Source organism: Vulpes lagopus, chromosome 7, assembly GCF_018345385.1.
Source record: "Vulpes lagopus strain Blue_001 chromosome 7, ASM1834538v1, whole genome shotgun sequence".
Classification (NCBI taxonomy): domain Eukaryota; kingdom Metazoa; phylum Chordata; class Mammalia; order Carnivora; family Canidae; genus Vulpes; species Vulpes lagopus.
In genome coordinates this window covers 98,235,075-98,256,764 of record NC_054830.1, presented here as the reverse complement: position 1 = coordinate 98,256,764, position 21,690 = coordinate 98,235,075, and the positions used below count along the sequence as shown (strand labels likewise).

Genomic DNA, 21,690 nt, shown 5'->3' with positions numbered 1-21,690 from the left:
TAATCTATCCTTAAATCTAGGAAGAAAAGAGTTAAGTGTTGGATCTCAGAAAAGGGAGTTTCTTATCCAGTTTTCACACCTTACAAAAATATTTTTGTTGCCACTGAAAGTTATTTTTGAGGCTCTATTTCTTTCCCAGGAATGCTCATTTGGTCTCCTCCAATGATCTTGCATCCAGAGACTGACAAAACTCTTCTAGGAGGTAGGTTTATTAAAACATTTAACACCCTGGTAGGATGCGATTCATTCAAATCTGTACCCATATGTAAATTAAAGAAAATACAGATTTTTTAAAATAAGAGCCTTTAACCCAGAAATTGGTAGTCACACTAAAATATGTGAAATTCCCTGAAATTGTTTATAAACATTTTCGTAAATATGCATTTTGTGGGAAGGAGAAAGAATGCTGAGAGATCACTCAGTCTCTCAAGGAGTGGTTTTTCAATGGGCACCTTCTCCTAACTTGGTATACTTTTTAAACTTCTAAAGTTATTTATGAGTCAGGGGAATAGATGCCACTCATTGTGCAAAGTTGTACATAATGAAAATACCAGTATATTTTATTCCCACTGTTGAACTGCATTCAAAGACAATGTGAATTGTCTTTGATGTCAAAGATGTCAAAGACACTTCGTATATAATCACCCAATACATATTCCCTCTTAGCCAGCAGTTGGTAGGTTGCAAGAAACTTTTCCACTCAAGCTTGTGATGGACGGACGAAAGGTTTAGCTCAAGGAGTGAGTAATGTCTTGGAAACAAACAGCAGGAAATAAAACTGGGCCTCACAAGTGACTAGAACTAGGACCTGTGATGCTCTGAGGTGTAAGGAATCCACTCCTCTTCTCTGAGACCACGCAGCCACCTCCACTGCTGCCCATCACATCTCTTTCATAGAAGAGGAAAAGGATGGAATAGAATCTCATAGAAGAGGAAAGGAAAGCTCTACCGTAAAGGCAGACAAAAAAGACAGGCAGAGAATGCCTGTCACCTCATGAACAACAGGAAATGGCACACATTGCTGTTGTTAATTGATTATCTCTCTGCAAACCAACTCTCCTGCTTGCTCAGTGCAATGACTCCTGAATGGCCACATTCAAATGACAGCCCTCAGCTCCCTGGTTTTCTCTGTTTATATGATTGTTGTTCTCAGTTAACTGGTGATTCTGAATCTTAATTTGAAATTCTCAGGGGAGCGAGCATATCTAATGAGCCCTGCCTGGGGCAGGTGTGTACCTCTGGCCCCATCAGCTGTCACCTGCCCAGGGATGCCATGGTGCCCACTCACTCAGTCACAAGTTTGCTTGGGCAGATTCCACGGGAAAGAAGAGTGAGACAGGGAGAAAACAGACTACATATCCAATGCAGGTATCCCAATTTTAAACTTTTTCAACATATGTCTTTATGGTCTAAAATTAGAACATATGGCTAGGCACCAAAAAAATTTTTTAATCTCCAACTTCTACTCAGAAAACATAGATTTATAATATTTGATATCTATTTTCCATATATTTTATACATGTATTTATGCTTTTTACAAGTATAAAATTATACTCTTCATTTTCTCTGTGCTCACTTTCCACTTAATGACATACTATGAACATTTTTCATGTTTCTAAGTATTTCTCTACAATATTTTTCTTAATGGCAGGACAGGATTTGATTAAATAAAATAAAATATATAATACAATAACATGTCACTGAACAGTTAGATTACTTCAATTTTATAACTTATAATAGGTACTCTAGCACAGTTTCTTTTGCATAAATTAATGTCCATATCATTTTTCTTTCTCTTTAATTAAACAAGAAGTAAATGTATGCATGATCATTTTGTTTTCTGTTTTAATTGGATTATCTAGAGCTTTGTCTATTTTATTTTATTTTATTTTATTTTATTTTATTTTATTTTATTTTATTTTATTTTTAAAAGGAACACCTCTTGGATGTATTTATCATCTATCCATCATTTAGACACATTTTAATGGGGGCCAACCTAAGTTAGTGAAAGATAAAAATCAAGGACATAGTAAGACTCCAGGATCTGATAAGGATGTTTGTTGACTATGTTATCATTATTATTATTATTATTATTATTTTAGTGAAATTAATGCTCTGTTCTTCTGGCCACATCAAACTTTCTGAAACAATGCAAACCTACTCTACTCTCCAGCATGGTTATGTCATCTACCCACTTACAGAGTACAAAGTCTAATATCTGACCAATAAATCAATATCGTCAATTCTATTACTCAGACCTTCATTTATTTTGTCTCCTCTCTATCAAGTCGAGAGGAGAGGCCAAATAGAGTCTTCATATAATTGGACCTGACAATTTCTCCTTGTTTTCTGCATCACCTCTTGCAATGATATATTCAGAACCTATTATAAATTCATTGCAGATTAAACTTTTAAATACCTACAATAACTTTCTTTGTCCTATTCATTATTATTTGACATTAATTCTACTCAGGCATATACTAATGTTGCTAACCTTATTTTTTGTGTCTGAACCTTCTCAGCTTATTGCTCCTCAAACTTTTATTTTATTTACCTTTTTGGGTTCCTTTAATACAGCAAAACCTATGAGGCTGGTTTAATCCTGTTCAATATCTGTTTTTCTTCTACTAAGGATTTAACCTATTTATACTAATCAGAACTGGTTCATTTTACTAAGAGAGACATTTCCAAAAAAATTTCTATCATGGCTCCCATACAAATATAGAAATAAGCACATGTTACAGATGTTATTTAACTCAGGAGAGAACTGGACAGATGTCATAACCAGTTCAAAGAGAATCTGAAGAGCAGGCACACTTATAGATCAGGAATATTGACATGGAGGTGCAAATGGAGGCAAACTGGTTTTGGGGGTGTTGTGGGGAGGTAGATTAGGTCAGAACAGAATTTGTATGTTTAGAGATAAAAATTAATTTGCATTGCTGTCAGTTACCTACAACTTGAAATTCTAAAATAACTCAAACATAATGAGAGGCTAGAATTAGTTAACCTGGGAGGGTATGCTTTATGGAAACAAGGCATAATTTTCTAGGAAAGCACATGTTTCCCTACCATTTTCTTCCTTTCTCTTTTGAGACTCTTTGTTGTTTCAATCCTTCCTTGATGTTTTGTTTACTATCTATTTTTCTCCCTCTCTCCCCTCTAGTTATTTATGAAAAATTAATCTCCTACTTGTCACATATTTCAACTGTATATAAAAATTATTTTTCTCTAATTATTAGCTTTAGATAGAAACATATTCCTTAGATGAGAAAATGACAGCTTTTATTTCTTTCTACCAAGTTTTATGATATAGTCCAAGATTTGAGGTCCAGTTTTTTGCTTTCAAATAACCATTCTTACATCAAATATATTTAACATATAATTATTAACATTTTATTCTCTCCTTAATTTACCATTAAAATTTATGTTTTTATGATAATAATCCTCATCTCTCTGAGTTTCATTATTTCCCTTTTTTAAAAATTTTTATTTATTTATGATAGTCACACACACAGAGAGAGAGAGAGAGAGAGAGAGGCAGAGACATAGGCAGAGGGAGAAGCAGGCTCCATGCACCGGGAGCCTGATGTGAGATTCGATCCTGGGTCTCCAGGATCGCGCCCTGGGCCAAAGGCAGGCGCTAAACCACTGCACCACCCAGGGATCCCTCCCTTTTCTTTTTTTTTTTTTTAAATTTATTTATTTTAGAGAGAGCATGAGCTGGGGGGGAGGGGCAGAGGGAGAGAGGGAGAGAAAGAATCTCAAGCAGACTCCATGCTGAGCATGGAGCCCAATGCAGAGCTTGATGTTACAACCCTGAGATCACAACCTGAGCCAAAACCAAGAGTTGGACACTTAACAACTATGCTACCCAGGTGCCCCTCATTACTTCTCTTGAGTGTGTGTGTACGTGTGTGTGTTCAACGTGTAGTTGTTATACAATTTTGTGTCTATTTTTAAAAGATAGCACTTTATGCTTTGTGGGCTTTTGTATCTCTAACAAAATGATTCTGTTATTTTTGAATTTGAATAAAACCCAGCTATAGTATATAAATCTTCAGTTACAATCTGTTCTTTTCCCTTTAAAACTCTTAGGAAATCATTTCATAGACTTCTGGTGATTCTTAGTACAGAGGAAATATCTGAGCTGGATGTTTGGGTTTGGGTCTTTTTTTTTCTTTTGCAGATGACCAGCCTTTTCTGCCTAGATGCATGTCAGCTTGATTTTTCTTTACATCTTGAAGTTTAAGACTTTCATCAGAATACGTCCATTTGTCGAATTATTTTTATTAATATTTCCTGGGGTTTGTTGAGCTCATTCAGTTTGCAAAACCAGAAATTTGTCTACTAGCCCAGCCAAGTGTTATTTATTTTTTTCAAATATTGCTTCCCTTCTATTTATTCTGACATCCTGTTCAGTAATACTCACTCTCTCTAAGCCAAATCTTAGTAATATAGCCTCCAAATTACTACCTCATATAATTATCCTACTTCTTTGTCATTTACCTCTGCATTCTGGGAGATCTTTATTTTAGTATATATTGCATATACCCTGATTTGATTTACTATGGTGTTATTTCAACTCCAATTGCATCTTTAAACCCTTTTCTTAAATGTTTACTTTAAAATGGGTTTTTTGTCTTGTAATGCATTTTAAATTTCTGCTTGCCTCTCAACTCAGTTCCAATTTCAAATCTGTTTATTATATCATCATCTCATCTTACGGGTTTTATTTTATAGAACTCATGTTTTTCCAATATTTGCAAACCCACAAAATAGTTTATGAAATATATTTGATTCCTTCAATTCAATAACTCTTTCAAATATGTTTTTCCGTATGAATCGTATGACCCCAGTTGTGTGTGGGGGGGGTGGGGGGTGCGTGTATTCACATGTATTCAAAAAGCTGAAACCTAAAACTAGAGGTAGAGAAGAAAAGGACCCAGCAAGATAATTTGTGGCACATAACCCTAGAAAGCTTCATACATTGATTATTTTAGGTACTCCTAAGAATAAAACTGCAAGAAAAAAAAAAAAAACTATGCAAGGTAAGGCTAAAAACAGGAGAAATGTTGAAAATGTTTATGAATTTCTTCTGACACTCTATTTATCCAGCCAAGAAACTTATTCTACTCTGGAGGATACTTCCTGGGGAGAGACAGGAAGTTTTCTCTGGAGAGACAAACCAGTGAGAATCCAGAATGAGGTGGGGTCTTCAGACATAGCTGAGAGTAAAGGTGACATATCATTTTGAAAATGGGGTTGGGAAGCTAAGCAAACAACACTTACTAAACTGGGAGAGACACCCCTCCCCCCCTCGCCCCAGTATCCACACAACAGATTGGAGGCTTCCTTTCTAAAAACGCCCCCTCCCCAAAGACCATCAGATAATGGCACTCCAAGGCCACCAGCTGACAGGCCCTGTGAAAGAGAATTTTAATCTTCATTTTACATATGAGTGTACGGCCAAAGTTCACCACACATTTGAGAAAAGCCTCTAACAGGAAAGACCAGCCAAAATAAACAAATAAAATACACCAGGAGGAAACAAAGACAATGCAGCCAGCAGGAAAAAAAAAAAAAAAAAGCTTAGAAAAAATGTTAAATAGTATTAATAGTCTCAAAGTAATCAGAGAAGGTTTTTGCATCATGAAATAATAACATGCTGGCATTTTTTTAAAGGAACTTTCAGAGAACAATTAAATAAGAAATGTTTTAAAAGAAGGGAAGATGGCTGAGGAAATCTCCAGAAAGTGAAGCAACCACACAAGAAAAGATGAAAAAGAGGAAGGGAAAAAAATTATAAAATGAGAGGAGTCCCAGAGGTCCAACATCTAAATAATGGAAATTCCAGGAAAAAAAAAAGGGAAAATTTAAAAAATAAAGAAGAAATTATTAAAGAGATAATACAATAAAAGTTGCCATCTCCAAAGAAAATGGGTTTCCAGATTTTGAATGTCTAAGTGCCCAGCATAACAAATAAACCAACTACAGGGCATGTCTTTGTGAAATTTGAGAATACTAAGGATAATGAGAAGAGCTTAAAGGTCCCCAAAGAAAACTAATAAGTCACTTCAGAAAATGTAGAATGAAAGTGTCATTTGACTTAGCAACATCAACAGCTAAATGATAAAGGGGCAAGATCTTCCAAAATATGTCAGCAGAATTTCTAAGTCAGAACACCAAATTCCAGCCAAATTATAAATCAAATATCAAAGCCAAACAAGAATAATGTCAGGCTTTCAAGGTCTCAGAAACTGTTTCTCCCTTTTTGCAGGAGGCCATTTGTGGATGTGTTCCACCAAAACAAAGGAGTAAACTATAAAAGAGGAAAACATAAAAGTTTGGGAACTGGAGGTCCCATCTAGTTAGGGACTAAGAGCAATGCAAAACATGGTGAAGGGATATCCCAGGATGACAAGAAGCCTAGAAGGAGACAAGATAATGGAGTGCCCAGGAGCTATATGCCAAAACTATTTGACTATTATTAAGGAGATTTACTTTTAATTTGGAGAAATTAACAATAAATTAGTTATAGATACAGAGAAACTAAGCAAACGAACAGGAAGCAACTGTCAACTCCAGACAAAACAAAAAGTTATACAAGAAAGAAAATGATAAAAATGATACAAAGTTACCTGATACATAAGTGGCTCACCTGTGAATATTATTTACATAATTATACTAAGATAAATACTAGTTAATAAAGTGTTAATATAATTATAATGAGAAATGTGGGAGGAAGAACCTATCTCCTAAAGTAAAAAATAATATCTAAAAAATTAAAGGCATAAAGTGTGAGTTAAATTTGGAGGTAGCTACTAAATGTCTGCCTTAGAAGAATGAGAATTGGCAACAATGAAAAGGAGACTGGCATAAGCCTTTCAGCTGACTTTTTAAAACTACTACTAAATATATTACTTTGATAAAATTTTAAGTTTAAATTTGCAATAAGAGAAAACTAAAAGGAATATACTCAAAATATGTTTTTCCTTCAGATTATTTAAACTATATGTTCATTTCTTTCTGATTAAGAATTATTTAACAGATCCACTTTTTCCCCTAGTTTTTCATATTGCATTAGTCAAAAGCCTATTCAGGACTGGTATTTCCCTCAGAAACAAGGTGGGAGATTCTTCTTGGCTTGTGGTTTGAAGACACCTTTCAGATTGTCATGGTAATTGGTTTTAAGAACATAGAACAGAGGGGATCCCTGGGTGGCTCAGCGGTTTAGCGCCTGCCTTTGGCCCAGAGTGTGATCCTAGAGTCCCGGGATTGAGTCCCACATCAGCCTCCTGGCATGGAGCCTGCTTCTCCCTCCTCCTGTGTCTCTGCCTCTCTCTCTATGTCTATCATAAATAAATAAATAAATAAATAAATAAATAAATAAATAAATAAATAAATAAATGTTAAAAAAAAAAAAAAAAAGAACATAGAACAGAGATGAGGTCTGGCAATGCTGGGGCTGAGAGAAAGGGTTTCAACACAAGGATTGTTCCCCATACCTAGTAAAGCTGGTCCAAGGTTGGACCAGCTGTGGGGCACCTTCCTTTCAGGAATAGGAATGATGTCCCTGATTGTTCAAGAGAGTTCCTTTACTTTCCTTATCATCACTCTGCTTCCAGTGCCCTGAAGTTCCCAGCCCAGTTCTCCAAGCAGCTACTCATCTAATCAGGGGAGAAATGTGCCTTCTCTGGAAGCCGTTCCTCTATTACTAACGCCACTGCAGAAGGCGGCATTTTAATGTAGCTGCCCACATGCATGAATCTGCAGGTCAGATTTCTTCACAAAGCTCCCTGCTGCATCACTTAAGGTCATTTCAGCCTAAGAAAATGACTTTTCCAGAGCGGCTGCCACCAGTGCTTCTGGAGGCTTCTGCTCAGGTCATCCAGCCTCCCAAAACTCTCACCTCAATTCTGCTGACAGTGGGTGGGAAAAGGGCTCCAAATGCTGCTTTCTCCATTATTCTACACCTTTCTCTGTCTCCAGTCCAGCATCTCTAAGTTCTCAAGTTGCCCAAAAGAACCAAGGTTTCCTCTTCTTGCTTCTCACAAAGTCACAAAACTCCCTTGCAAATTAAATAGTATTCTACCTTGAGGGGTCCTTTTTTAGAACTTGATTGAATCTAGTAGGAATTTCTCATAGTTTCTGACATTTGAATAGCTCTATTTCCCAGCTGTCAATGCTGAGGAATATTTTTTTCATGAATTTTAAATTTTTCTACATCTTTTCCACAGAGGGATACCTAACTATTAATGTCAGCATAAATTAAGAGATAGTATCTGTTTGGTTTAGGTTCAATTGTATGTTACAAAAAAACAAAACAACATGAACATTTATTGCTCCCTCACATGAGGAAGTCAGGAAGTAGGTATCCTTAACCTGTTATGATAATTCTTTTCATCTCATTGCTCTGCCATCCCTAGGAAGTGGTGTTTCAACTCATAATCCAAAATGGCTGCTAAGATTTCACACATCAAATCTGTGTTCTGGGCAGGCAAATGGAGAAAGAAGCAAGAAACTAAGTGAATGTTCCCTTTAAAGTACACTTTCAAAGTAGCACCTAACTTGGCTTACATCTCATTGGCCTGAGTTTAGCTTTGCAGCTTCAGTGAGCTTCCAGAGAAACAGAACATTAGAGCCATCAAAATTCTTTAGACATAAAATGAAAACTGGTATTTCTAAGGAAGGCAGATGTGTTCTTTAAAAAGTTTTTTAAGAGGCACCTGGAAAACAAACAAACAAACAACCCCCCCCCAAAAAAAATAAAGAGGTACCTGGGTGGCCCAGTCAGTTAGGCAACTGCCTTTGGCTCAGAGCATGATCCTAGGGTCCTGGGATCAAGTCCCACATTGTACACTCAGCAGGGAGTCTGCTTGAAGATTCTCTCCCTTTGCCCCTCCCCCAACTTGTGTGCACGTGTGTTTTCCCTCCTTCTCTAAAATAAATATAATCTCAAAAAAATACCTACTAGACCTAAGTATAAATCTTGCTAAAAGTAGAAACCTAATAAATTTATATTAAATGAATAGCTGAGTAAATGGAAATTTCATAAGCTTATATAGATAATTATAAATACACAAATTTATGTGCTTATAAGTATGTATTATATAATAAATTATATAAATTTAGATATATATATACATAAATCATATCTATTGACATCATGACTTTAATAAAATGTATTGCCATATGCTAGTTATCAGGTATTTATGAAGCATCCCTTGTATGCAGAATATAGTAATGTATGTAAACATTAAAAAATAGGATACTTGGTTTATGCTATCCTGCATCTTAAAACTTGGTCTTCTGTGGAGTACTTTAAAATGTCAGGAGGCAGGGCACCTGGGTGGTTCAGTTGGTTAAGTGTCTGATTTGATTTGGGCTCTGGTCATGATCTGATCTCAGGAACATGAGATCAAGCCCCTCGTGGGGCTCTTGTGCTAGGAATGGAGCCTGCTTAAGCTTATTTCTCTCAGGCGCCTGGGTGGCTCAGGTGGTTAAGCATCTAACTTTTCGTTTTGACTCAGGTCATGATCTGAGGGTTGTGAGATGGAGCCTCAGCTCTGCACTCAGCATAGAGTCTGCTTGGGATTCTTTCCCCTCCCTCCCTCTCCCTGACCCTCTCCTCCTCCCCCAACTTGTGCGCTCTCTCTCTCTCTCAAAAACAAAAAACAGTCAATGTCAGGAGGCAAATATTGTCAGTAGCCTTATCTTCTACCACCAAATCTCTGAGATGAGTGCCACCATCCAGTGATGAACCGATATATAAATGGAGAAGGTGAAAGACATGTAAATTCTAATCTCTGGTCTTTTGGCCAGAATGCACAGATATTCTGATAAACCTGAATATCAAAGCATAACCTATCTGCAATGACATTTTTATGCTGTGCACAGCTGTAGGGACTTTTCTCACAGCATCATAAGATGTTTACAATGGTTCCCAAGGAGAGCCATAAACTATTCTCCTTTTCTTGATTTATGTCTCCTTGCACTCTTGTCATGGTATCTAGTTCTTCACTGATCCAGACAACATTCCAGAGAGCTCAGGGCTTGAACTTCATATTTAAACATTGCCACCTCAGCTCTGTAATGGATCTTATAGATTCACAGTCTCCTTCTGCCAGTTTAAACAGCCAGAGGACAAAGTTAGGAACTGAGATATCAGAACAAGTGAGCAAGAGAGCTTGAGTCATCATCACCATTTTCCCATGTGGCTCCAATGAGTAGCACCCTTGTCTGACCCATATAACAACCCAAGTGCAACATATGATATGAGTCAACCACACTCTAGAAATGGCTTCTGACACTCCTGCAGCCTGATACTTTGATTGCATTGTGGTTGCTCTAAAAGCTCTAATGCAGAGCTCTGCGGATTCTTCTCTTTACTATGTGGTTTGAAGCTGGGCAGAGGGGAGGAGACATTGGAAAGAAAAATTGCCCAGTGCACCATGACAGCTATATAATTAGGCAAAGCAGGCCAGTGCTTACGGCATTTGTCATTCAGCAATTGTTCACCTTCCAGGTTTGCTAGCCAGGTGCTTTGAACAATGAGGTGATAATAATGTCTTCATGTGACCTGAGCCCAGGGAAAACTCAAGCTCAGATAGGCAAGGCAGAGTCCCTGGTGGAATAAAACAAGGACTGCATTATTTTCTGAGTGTTCACCAGTCTATTTGCCATAAAAATTAAGGAACTTAAACATTGGTGAAAGATATATTAAAAAAAAAGGAGAGTTCTAGGAGAAATTTGTGAATTTTTGCCTCCAAAAGTTTGAGATTCATGGTGTGTGACTATGTGTGAAAGGTGGTATTGAATGCCAACTAATAGGTACTGGGCTGGACAGAGGAGTCCAGGTAAGAATTTATGAGACTGTCTTAGCTTCTTCTGGTTTTTGTCAACTCAGACAAAAGAGAATATTTCCCTTTTTTTTTATATAGATTCTACACTGTAACTTCCAGCCACTTTTTAAAATTGTTAAATACTATTGCGGCACCTGGGTGGCTCAGTTGGTTAAGAGGCTGATTCTTGATTTTGGCTCAGGTCATGATCTCAGGGTCCTGGGATCAAGCACCACATCAGTCTCCATGCTGAGCGTGGAGCCTGCTTAAGATTGTCTCTCTGCTTTCCCCTCTTCCCCTCCCCACCACTGCTTCTGTGCACTCTCTTTCTCAAAAAATAAAAAAAAAGTTTAAAAAAAAGCTAAATAGCATCAAAAAATGTTTCTCTACCCACAACCAGTGCTACTTCCTCCCCCAGCTGTGCACAGAGGTGGTAAGAAAGCCTGAAAGCCTGAAGGCCATCACAGGTCTTCTTTAACACTTCTTACTCCCCTTCCCCCCATGGTTTTTCAGGCTTCTGACACTCTGGACTACTACCTTTCCAGCCATTATCTCCTAGGGCACTCAGCACACACCCTCCTTTCCTTGCGATAAAGATTCAGTTAATTCAACTCTGTGACTCAGTCCCTTTGGCCCTAAACTATATTGTATTTTGGACTTACTTTCAGTGTGTTTCCTATAACAATACTCCATCCTTGCATGTTCCTATAACAACACTCCATCTAGTAGGCCTACTAGTAGGAATGAGGTTACTTTCTTTCTTGTTGCCTTCTTTTACTTTCAGGAACCCTCATCCAGACATCATGCTCTGAACTATACTGGATACCTTGTGGCAATGGATACTTTAATATCTGCAGATCAAATACACTGCAACTATCTAGGACTTTAGGATTCTTGCCTGCACTGGACTCCTATTTTGAAAACAAACCTTGCAGGGGATCCCTGGGTGACTCAGCGGTTTAGCACCTGCCTTTGGCCCAGGGCTCGATCCTAGAGTCCCGGGATCAAGTCCCACATCAGGCTCCCAGCATGGAGCCTGCTTCTCCCTCCTCCTGTGTCTCTGCCTCTCTCTCTCTCTCTCTCTCTCTCTCTCTCTCTCTCTCTATCATAAATAAATAAATAAATAAATAAATAAATAAATAAATAAATAAATCTTTAAAAAAAAAAAAAAGAAAGAAAACAAACCTTGCTCATCTTCTTCTCTAAAAAGTGTCCTTTCTCTACCATCAGTGGTAGGCTCACACAGCCTTTGTTATTACTATGCAATCCCTACCCCTATTGCCCCCACCCTCCATGGCTGATGGGCATGGGATCCACGGCCTTCAATCAGATTCCTTCACTGGGAAATTTGGAAAAGTTATGAGGATGCTGGAAAATTTGAGCTGGTGTCCATAACTAGCTATGTGAATTTGAGAGCCATGGGCCAGCCATGTGCATGAAGAAGCAGAACTAGCCTGTCTACTCAGAGGAAGGAGGAAGTAGAAATAGGGAGGATGGTACAAGAAGCTTGTGGGCTCAGACAAAACAAGAAAAGACCAGAAAACAGCGGACTTGGCTGCATTCCTGTTCCCCTTCTGGTCCTTCAGAAGCCAACCACTCTTCCTACCTACACTGTTGATCAGGAGACTCCTCTCTGATCAAATTAATTTCTGCGATTTTATCAATTTAACTTAAGTTAATTTGAAGGGGGATACTGTTGCTTCTTTTGACATGAAGGTGAAGCGTTTATTTGAAATTTTCTTTTTTTTTCCTTTTTTTTTTTTAATTTGAAAATTTCCAAGGAGGAAATGGTCTTTGTTCTGGAGAAGGCCTTGATGAATGAATGGTTCAGATTAGAAGGTGAGGTTCCAGTACTTGGCTGGTATTAAGGTAACAAAAGAGGGTACTTAATTCTTCTGCATGAGCAGGATTGGTTTTTGTAGTTTTTTGTTTTTTGTTTTTTGTTTTTTTTCTGAAATAGAGGGAATAAAGAGAAGAAAGAGGCAGAGGAAAGAATAAAAAGGGCTATTAAGATGGCTCCAGTCTAAAAGACTTCACAGAGTACATGGAAAATTCGCTGCTGATGGAATTAGGCCATTTTAAACATGGTGATGTTCAATGTTCAATTTGAAATTCTTGCTTACTTCAGGGAAAACACTCCCCTTGTCTATATCCCACCCTCCTATCTTCTATACCTATGTATATTTTGTTTGTGTGTGAATTTTTATAAAGATTAAGCAATGGGCTGAGTTTCAAGTGTTTATTATGATACAGAATTAACTGCGGGATCGGGAGCCCAGACATAGAGGTAAGCATGATCTCTTGGTCTAACCTTTTAATTTCTACATAGTGTGAAGCGGGGATTAAAGACCGTCTTTTTAGAACCCACTGAACTCTGCCTCATGTGTGCAACCCATGAGGATTGAGAACATTGATTTAGAGATAGCCCCTCATGTGCCTGCAAATTCACTCAATTTGCAAACTTATTAAGCTTCTCTAGTTCAATTCTTAAGTCTTTGTGGATATGTAAATCTAACTTGAATCTAAAAGCACATTATTTGCAAAGGCTTCAGAGAACTTCAGGTATAATATGCTGGAGAAGGAAATAAAACGAGGACCACACTTGAAATAAATTTATTGAATGACTCCATGAACTTAGAGCCAAGATATATTAGGATTGAGATTTCATTTTTTAAATAGAATTTTTTTGCTCTCCCAAAAGATTTACGCTAGCTTTCCTTTAAATAGCAAACTCATCTAATTCATTTAAAATATGATTTTGTTTTGCAAAATTGATTTACAAGTAACTTTTCAGGAACCCATCTATTGACAAAGGAGAGGTATATCTGTTATGCAAAGCACCATACTTAAGTATGTTAAGGAATAATCCCAGTCCATTATTTCTTAGCATATCTACTGGGTATTTGTGTTTGTTTTATAGCTTTTTTCCCTCTTTGATTTACATTTACGAGACAATCGAGGAGAGATGATATGAAATGGTTTTTACTTTTATGAGCCAAAGGAACCGCACCAACCACAAGTAACAGAACACAGCCACAACTGAATTATGTAGGTCTCTTTTGGCGGAATGAAAATTAAAAGAGTATATTGTCCCTACTTTAACTTCTTATGGTGAAGTCATGCCCTAAGGATGTCCACTGGACAATTCCATTATAAATATGAAGTTGTGGTTGCACCTACTGTTGCTCATGTAACCAACAGAATCTGAAACCAATTTAAATGTATTAAACTTCAGTTCAGTTTGGGGGGTTTCATTTGTGGTTATATGCCAACCACCAATATGACCCCAATTAATTAGCCGAATATTGAAGAATGGCCTAATTCACTTCTTTCATGACTTCATGATAATATATCATAAGAGTGTTGAGTTAACATTTAGATGTGCCCACTCTTCTTAAAATAAAATGAAGATCAAGGTCATATCATATTTGCCTCAGATTACCTACACCTATGCACAAACATATTGAATTGATTCAGTAAATATAATCCCTTCACTACTGTTGTCCTAAATCGCCTATTACACACACACACACACACACACACACACACACACACACACCAACCTGTATTTCTCAGATGGTACAAACTGGCGGCACATGAACCAAACCCAGCCCACAAATGAGCCTTGTTTGGTTCATATATTCGAGATCACACCGTTACAACAGTGTTTGAATTAACATTTGAAAATTGGGAGATGTCACATAGAAATTCACATTTCTAGCTCTTTAAAAAAAATCTGGCAACACTTGGCAGGAATTCCACACGGCAACAATCGGCTGGAGCTGACATGCAAAATCCCCTATGGGCCCTCTTGGCTTTGCCACAGTCCCCACCATCTTTCATTACATTGCACCCAGTCCGTGTCACACATTTTGCTTCCCTGCCCTTATAGACATTTGGATGTGCAACTCGTGCCCTCCAGTGTTTCCCTCCTCTATGCCCTCTGAATGCACCTTCTCTTTGAATGTACTAAAAGCTAAACTGCTTCAATCAGAAAACCTCAGGAAACCCGAATCCCATTTTTATTTTTATACTTCTAGAAATTCAAAACGTCATTCCCATATATAACTGGAAGCCTTAAAACACAGGTGTGTGCCACTTTAAAAACACAGACTTTAATCATAAACATATTTGGGCATTTTTGCTTCGATTTAGGTAGTTTTCATCTACCTAATTTGATTTTATTCCAATTGATCAAAAAAGTAACATAATTGTTTAAAATCATTCTCTTTTGGAAACTAACATTGTGGTAGAAAAAGAAACATTGCACAAATAGCTTACCATCTAGTTGAAGAGCGTTGTGCTTTTTAGTGTGTAACAGAAGGCTAAAAAATAGATTGAAAGTATGTAAGAGAACGCCTGTATTAACAATAGTGCTGGTTATGTTTGGGAAATGAAGGCTATTATTTTTAGGAAAAAAATCAGTGTAATCAAATGTTGGGTACAGCCAGTGATGCTAAGGTGCTATAGCTATAGACTCATAGCTATAAAACACTTTGACTATTGAAATTCCTGAACCAAAAATAATAACTTTGTTATTGTGCCTCTGAAATGTATAATCCCCAATCTCATCTTTTCCCATTGAACCAATTGTTCTATGCTGCCTGCTTTCCAGAAAGTTCTCCTATTGTTCCTTGACAAAACATTACTGTATTGGAGAATATGGTTTGCATCACAAAAATATTATTTTTACTCCAGTTAGGGGTTGTGATATTTTTACATGGAGATTTCCTTGGTATATCCAAAGTATACCTCATTGAGAAAAATTTATTTTTATGTAACTTTTCAGGTTGTTATGTACTTAGTAAAGTACAGCTGAATGACATAGTGCTTTCTGAGGAGTTTCAAGTCCCCTGGAAACCATCTCCTTTGTTTTCACCAGACATGTGATGAAATGCACTATTATTATCCTATTTCGAATGAAAGAAGTAGGATTCTAAGTCATTTGCTGAGTTCATATGGCAAATTAGTGAAAGAAAGATTCTCCGGATTGATGACGAAGAATATATCTAGTTCTCGATCTTGATTGCCTCCAGATCTAAAACTTTCTATAAACCATTCTAACATTAATTTGTCCACCAGAAGGGCTACGGTTGTTGATCCCATAGACTATGGTAAAAACACAGGCTTTGAAGATGGATTTGCCTGGAAAGGAATCCAGCTGTGTGATTTAAATCTCCTCAAATCTCAGTATTCTCATCTATAAAGTGGGTGTGATAAACCTTCCTCATTAGTTTTGCCAGGACCTAAAGATATACTTGTTAAATCTCTTTGTTATAGCAGACTAATCTTACCTTAAGTCAGTAGAGTAATTATATACTTATTCAGTAGGTAGTTACCATAACTAACTCACTAATTTTCAAATGTAAGCATGCATCAGAAACATCTGAAGGGCTTATTAAAATGCAGATTACTAGGTCCCATCCTCAGAGTCTCTGATTCAGTAGTCTTGAAATGAGGCCTGAGAATCTGAATTTCTAACAAGTTCCCAGGTAATGCTGATGCATCCAGGACGCACAGTTTGAGAAGTACTGCTTTAATACTGTAACTAAATCACTATATATAATGCCTGGCACAGCTGGCCCTCAAAAAAAATCATCATTATTTCATTATTTATTGAAATCCTATGGGCAATTACAAAATTACTTACAGGTTTTCAGAAGGAATTCTAATAAAAGTAAGGATAAAATAGCAATATCAGATGTACTTTAATTCCTAGTTTATTCAGCAAAACATCGATTTGGCCAAGTAAGAAGTAATTACATGTTCAAAGCAACAGGCTGACTTCACCATTGTTTTCAATTCCTGTTTCTATAGGTAATTCTGTGAGTTCTCAATTCTGGCAATTCAAAGGAACTCATAAAAGATAGGTCCACCTACTTTACTAAAGAGAATCCCTTGACAGAGGTGACTCTTGATTGCTTTTATACCGTATGAGTGCGTGAATAACTCTGGCACTCGGAAATGATCATATTCTCCCTTCGTTAAAAAGCATTTTAAAAAACCTGCACGTCTAAAGTTAAAGCATGACTAATGCATTGGAGAAATTGTTCAACAACAGTTCATCCTGGTAAAAATATGACTTCTGTAGCTATGCCAAGGTTAGTGTCGGGTTAGGTTATCTGCAATTCAAGTGCCAGATGTGTGTGTGCATGTGTGGGTGCCTGCATGCGGGCATGCGCCAACATGAACTGCCCCCTGGAGAGTTAGGGACCCTCCCAGGCAGGACTCTACAGAAAGTTCCAGAAATGGAGAGCTATGTTCAGTTCTCTGGGTAATTTGGGGGTAATTCTGGGCCCTCTGCATTCTCTCCCTGTCTTCTCTTGACACTCTTTGCTGTGTTAGCTACTGTTTTTCTCCAACCCGCTAGGTTTTCAATAAGTTTCCTGTTGTGCGTTGGGATAGCAGTATTCACAGAAAGTGGCTTTGCCTAGGTGATCTGAGCCAGCTCCCTCCCACCTTTTCTTCCCTTTCTTTTCTTTTTAATAATTTAGAGGCTAGTAACGAAGTGCTTACGGTGCAAAAATGTACTCGAGAAGACTCCAGACCATTTGCTGACATTTTGCACTTTAATCCCAGCTTCAGTTTCATAACTGGTGCTCAAAGCAGAAGCATGCAGAGGTGTGTGCCTGAAAAGACATTGAGAGCCTTTCGCTTAGAGACTTCAAAAACATTAGCCAACAGATGCAAAATGCCCTAAAATTCGTACGGGAAACTAGTACAGTGTGCTCTTCAAAGAACTTGGGGAATTAAAGGCAAGATCAGTTCAAAAAGTACTGGTGACGGTAACAAAGACTGAAATCAGAATTTTTACAGAGCCTCTTCTTTCTAAGAAAACCTGGAGATTTCTAGTTCTTTCCCCAGCTTCCAGACGGGACTCTATTAGAAAGTATCACTTTTGAAAAAATACCTGCTTTGGCCTCTGTGTCAAATTATGTGATCAATGGTGCTTAAGCAAAATGATAAGGATCTTAGCTGGCACATATGCACTACTTTAAGAGCTTTACCTGTGCTAATTCCATAAAATCTCACAGCAAACCTGTGACTTAAGTTCTGTTATCATCCCCACTTTCCAGCTGAGGAAGCAGAAACTCAGAAAGGTTAAGTAACTTGCCCAAGATCACACAGCATGGGAACCAGGATTTGAATACAAGTATCATAGGTTGAGAGACTCTCACAGTGGAAGCCTCTGAAGACAGGGTGGTGAGAACCCCTCCCCCCAAAACCTCCCCAAACTGCATCCTGGGGAAAACAATAATGACATACGCCTAAAATAAGCATAAAGCCCTAGTCGTATCTTTTAATTTGACTGGTGATCAAATTCCTTTCTAGTCTCCCGAGGCGGGTCCTGAGAAGCAGCAGTGCCAACCACCCAGAATGGGCTGTGCTTCCTCCAGGAGGCTGGTCAGCCGTTGTAGCTCATCTTAGGGCCTAACTTGAGGCAAGGACCAGAGGCCACCATGCCTCGTGGCCACTGCTCTCACACCCCTGCCCTCTGGATCTCACGACTCCCTGAGGTCCAGGAACACAGAAGAGAAAGCCACCAAGAAGGGGAAAACTTCGAACTTTAGGTTCCTCCAACCCAAACTCCGTGCCCCTAGTAGGACAGCTTCCCTGTCGGGCCTGGAAATTCCACGTAGACGCTTTCAAACACCCGAACATTCCTCCCGGAGTTCGGAAGAACCAGAAAGGTGTTGTTTGGGGAACACAAGGCAAGGGAGAGCGGTGCTGAGGTCCTTGGTGCGCGTCCCCCGGGATCATGGGCACAGCTCGGGGTACCCCGAGAGCTCGGCGTCCACTTTGGCACGTGAATCATTCCTGAGGTCACCTGCTCCCGCTCACCTCCTGCACACACGTTAGCCGGGCCGAGGCCGGCGGCCGGGAGCAGCTGCGCCGTTAGACTTCCCTGTGCCTCGCTTCCTCGCGGCCGGACGCAGCCTAAGTCCCCGGCCACTGCCCCCAAGGGGGCCCCGCAAACTTCGGAGGCGTGAAAAGTCTCTGCAAAGCCCCGGGCCTCAGCAAAGCGCTCTCGGGCGCCAGGGTCCACAACACACGCTCCAGCGCCGCGGGCTGCCGCTCTCCAGCGAGTGGGCCGCTCTCCTGCCTCTCCTCTCTTCCCCCAACACTTTTAAACTTTTTTTTTCTGGAGTCAACCCAAGCTCGGCAGAATTTCCAGATCCGTGGAAGTGCAGCATGCGAGCAGCCCATTTCCTGACAATGCTGCAGAGCTTCGGGGAACACATTTTGTTCTTTCCCCGTTTAGGAGTTGAGCCGGCCCGGAGCCTGACTCCTGCCCACGTGTCCCCCACCTGGGAGCCCCGCAGGGCGGGGGGCGGGGCGGGGCGGGGCGGCCAGGGAAGGAGCATGCGCAGAGAGGTTAGCGCAGAGAGGACGTCCCAGGGCTGCCCCGACAGCGGCGCGGGCATCCGCGCGGGGGCCCAGCAGGGCCTGGGGTGTGAAGGTGGTTTTCTGAGCCCTATTCAGGACGCGTCCCGCGATAACGTTCTGGCACTGGTGCAAAGAAAGCAAAGTTCTGAGAAACGTGGTTCTAACGGAATGGCACGTTCTCTAAATGAACTCTTTCTTTCTTCAAGCAACCTGCAAAACGAGGCAAAGAAACGCCCCAGTATTTCAACGCTAATAAAACGGCTCGGCGCTCACCTCCCCATCATGCCCGGCACCGAGAATGGTGCAAACGCAAGTGTAATCAGGGAGCAAATTATTTCTGAACAAACGCAAGGCGTCAGACGTTGTGTTAGCTACCAGCAATGCAAGGACAGATAAGACATGGCTCCAGCCCTCTGAGGAATTTTTAATCTGGTTTTAGAGAAATCAAAGAAGGAGGAGAGTTGGCCGTGTTGACGGATGGTATTTAAGAATCGGGAGTTCTTTGATCTACTCTTTTTTTTTTTTTCTGTTTTCTGCAGAAATATTGTTGACTGGTTGAAGTGGCTTGTCAAGGAAGGAAAATGTCTTTTTGTTGACAAGATAATTAAGAAGGAAGGAGCCCCCTCCAGTTCTAAACTGTAACAAAAAAAAATCTTTGAACAGAAGGGGACAAATGTTAAAAGGTGAGTCAAAGGCAGAACTGGAACTGGCAAGGGTGCTAGTTCCTGTTGAACTTGGCTGTGACAGTACCGCGGTGTTGTCAGTATGGCTGATGCTGCCATATCCGTGGAGGGTGGTACTTATTATCTGTATGTGCCTCGTGATGTCAAGTAGGGCTTTACCTATTGCCCTGAGATTGCTGAGCACCTGGGAGTAAAATTCCATACATTCTAGGAATTATGGGCCATTTACTTCCTCATGACTTACTGAGAAGCACCAGAGCAGAGCCAGCTCTACAGACAATACCTCTTTCTCCTTCTACTACAGTCCCTATGAAAAGAAAACTGAGAGGGGGAGAGGAAGTGGCATCTGGGGGAGGGCAGCATTGATGAGCACAGATTAGTTCCTCCCTTTTCATTGCAAAAGGGTTGTACAGTGCCTCTTCCTAAAGGGAGAAGGATCCCTTGCAGGAAGCTGTTAGGCAGTGCATTATTGGGGCCAAAATCTGATATGATGTGGGAAGAAGAGAAGCTGGAATCACAGCTGGAAAGCTTCTGAAGGTCCTCTAAAGAGCTCAACCCACCAGAGCAGGAACGTTTGGAGATCTGCAACACAGAGAAATCATTGATGGGTGCCACAATCTACAGGTCTCACCAGAGAGATGTCTGCCTTCCCCTCCCACCTCCCCACTCTGACAATAGATGGGCAGGACAGAGAAGAGGGATAGGTAGGGTGATCTTATAATTTGTTATGCAAGCCAAGACAAATCTGAGAATTAAGGGAGTTGCTATTTACTACCCTAGAACAACAGGTACAAGCTGGAAATACTCCCAAAACTGAGATGTTTGATCACCGTGATGGGAGCAAGGGGTATATAAAGAGCAACCTCAGTGTCCCTCCATCTCCTACCATTCCTGCTACAACTTCATCCACTTCACTCTAAGTAGGCTTCATCTGTTCTGGAGGGACAGGAGAGTAACAGTTTCGAAACAAGTTTGAGACTGAAGTTTACCAGTTAACAGACCTGAGCCTCAGGTATCAGAATGAGATTTTTGCTAATGATGAAAATGGCTGAAACTAATAGGATCTGTCCAAGATGGTGCTCAGGACCTACCACCCATGGGGAAAGCGGATTTTCAACACAAAACCATTGGAAAACTGGGAAAAAAAACCATCACTTTTAGGTTTATACCAAGAAGCTGGGACTTCAGTAAATCAGTTTCAAGTATATAGCAAAGCACAGAAAGTACTTATTGGCCAAAGAGGACAGTAAATCTAGTGTAAAGGTATATAAATGTACACAGATAAATACAAGGACACCATTTAATGAGAAGCAAACAGCAACACGTGCAAATGTATTCCTTGAAAAATGAACAAGGCATAAATACACAAACACAGTATAAGTATCTAAGCCAGCACATGCCATTCAAACTCTGGCCTTCTCTGTTTCTCACTGAGGATCTTCACGTGAAAGATTTAACACACTGAGTTTCTATTTCCACATCTGTAAAATGAAAATCATAAAATTGCTTCCAAGAGTTGTGAAGTTATATAAAAGCATTTAGAAAGATGCTTGACAGCAAGGGCTAATTGTGGTGTATTCAACAGAGGCTAGTCTTTGGCTTCCTTTTTCCTACTTTACCATAATAATACCCCAACGTTCTTTGGAGAGAAAATGGAATAATTACTTTAAGGTATCTAGCACAGCACCCAGCACAACAACTATAGATTCCCTTCCTACCCAGATTGCTGAGCTACCATGCAGCTGGACTCTTGACAGCATCAAACTATGTGCCAT

General features: G+C 39.5%; 1 long non-coding RNA gene across 1 annotated transcript in view; it reads right to left on the bottom strand.

Annotated features, from left to right (window-relative positions):
• Positions 1–16,642: 16,642 nt before the first annotated feature.
• The window catches only part of LOC121496237, a 60,138-nt gene continuing 55,090 nt past the window's right edge, over positions 16,643–21,690 (bottom strand). Inside the window, exon 3 of the long non-coding RNA XR_005989132.1 lies at positions 16,643–17,473. This is a non-coding gene — a long non-coding RNA (uncharacterized LOC121496237). The remainder of the gene's footprint in view (positions 17,474–21,690) is intronic.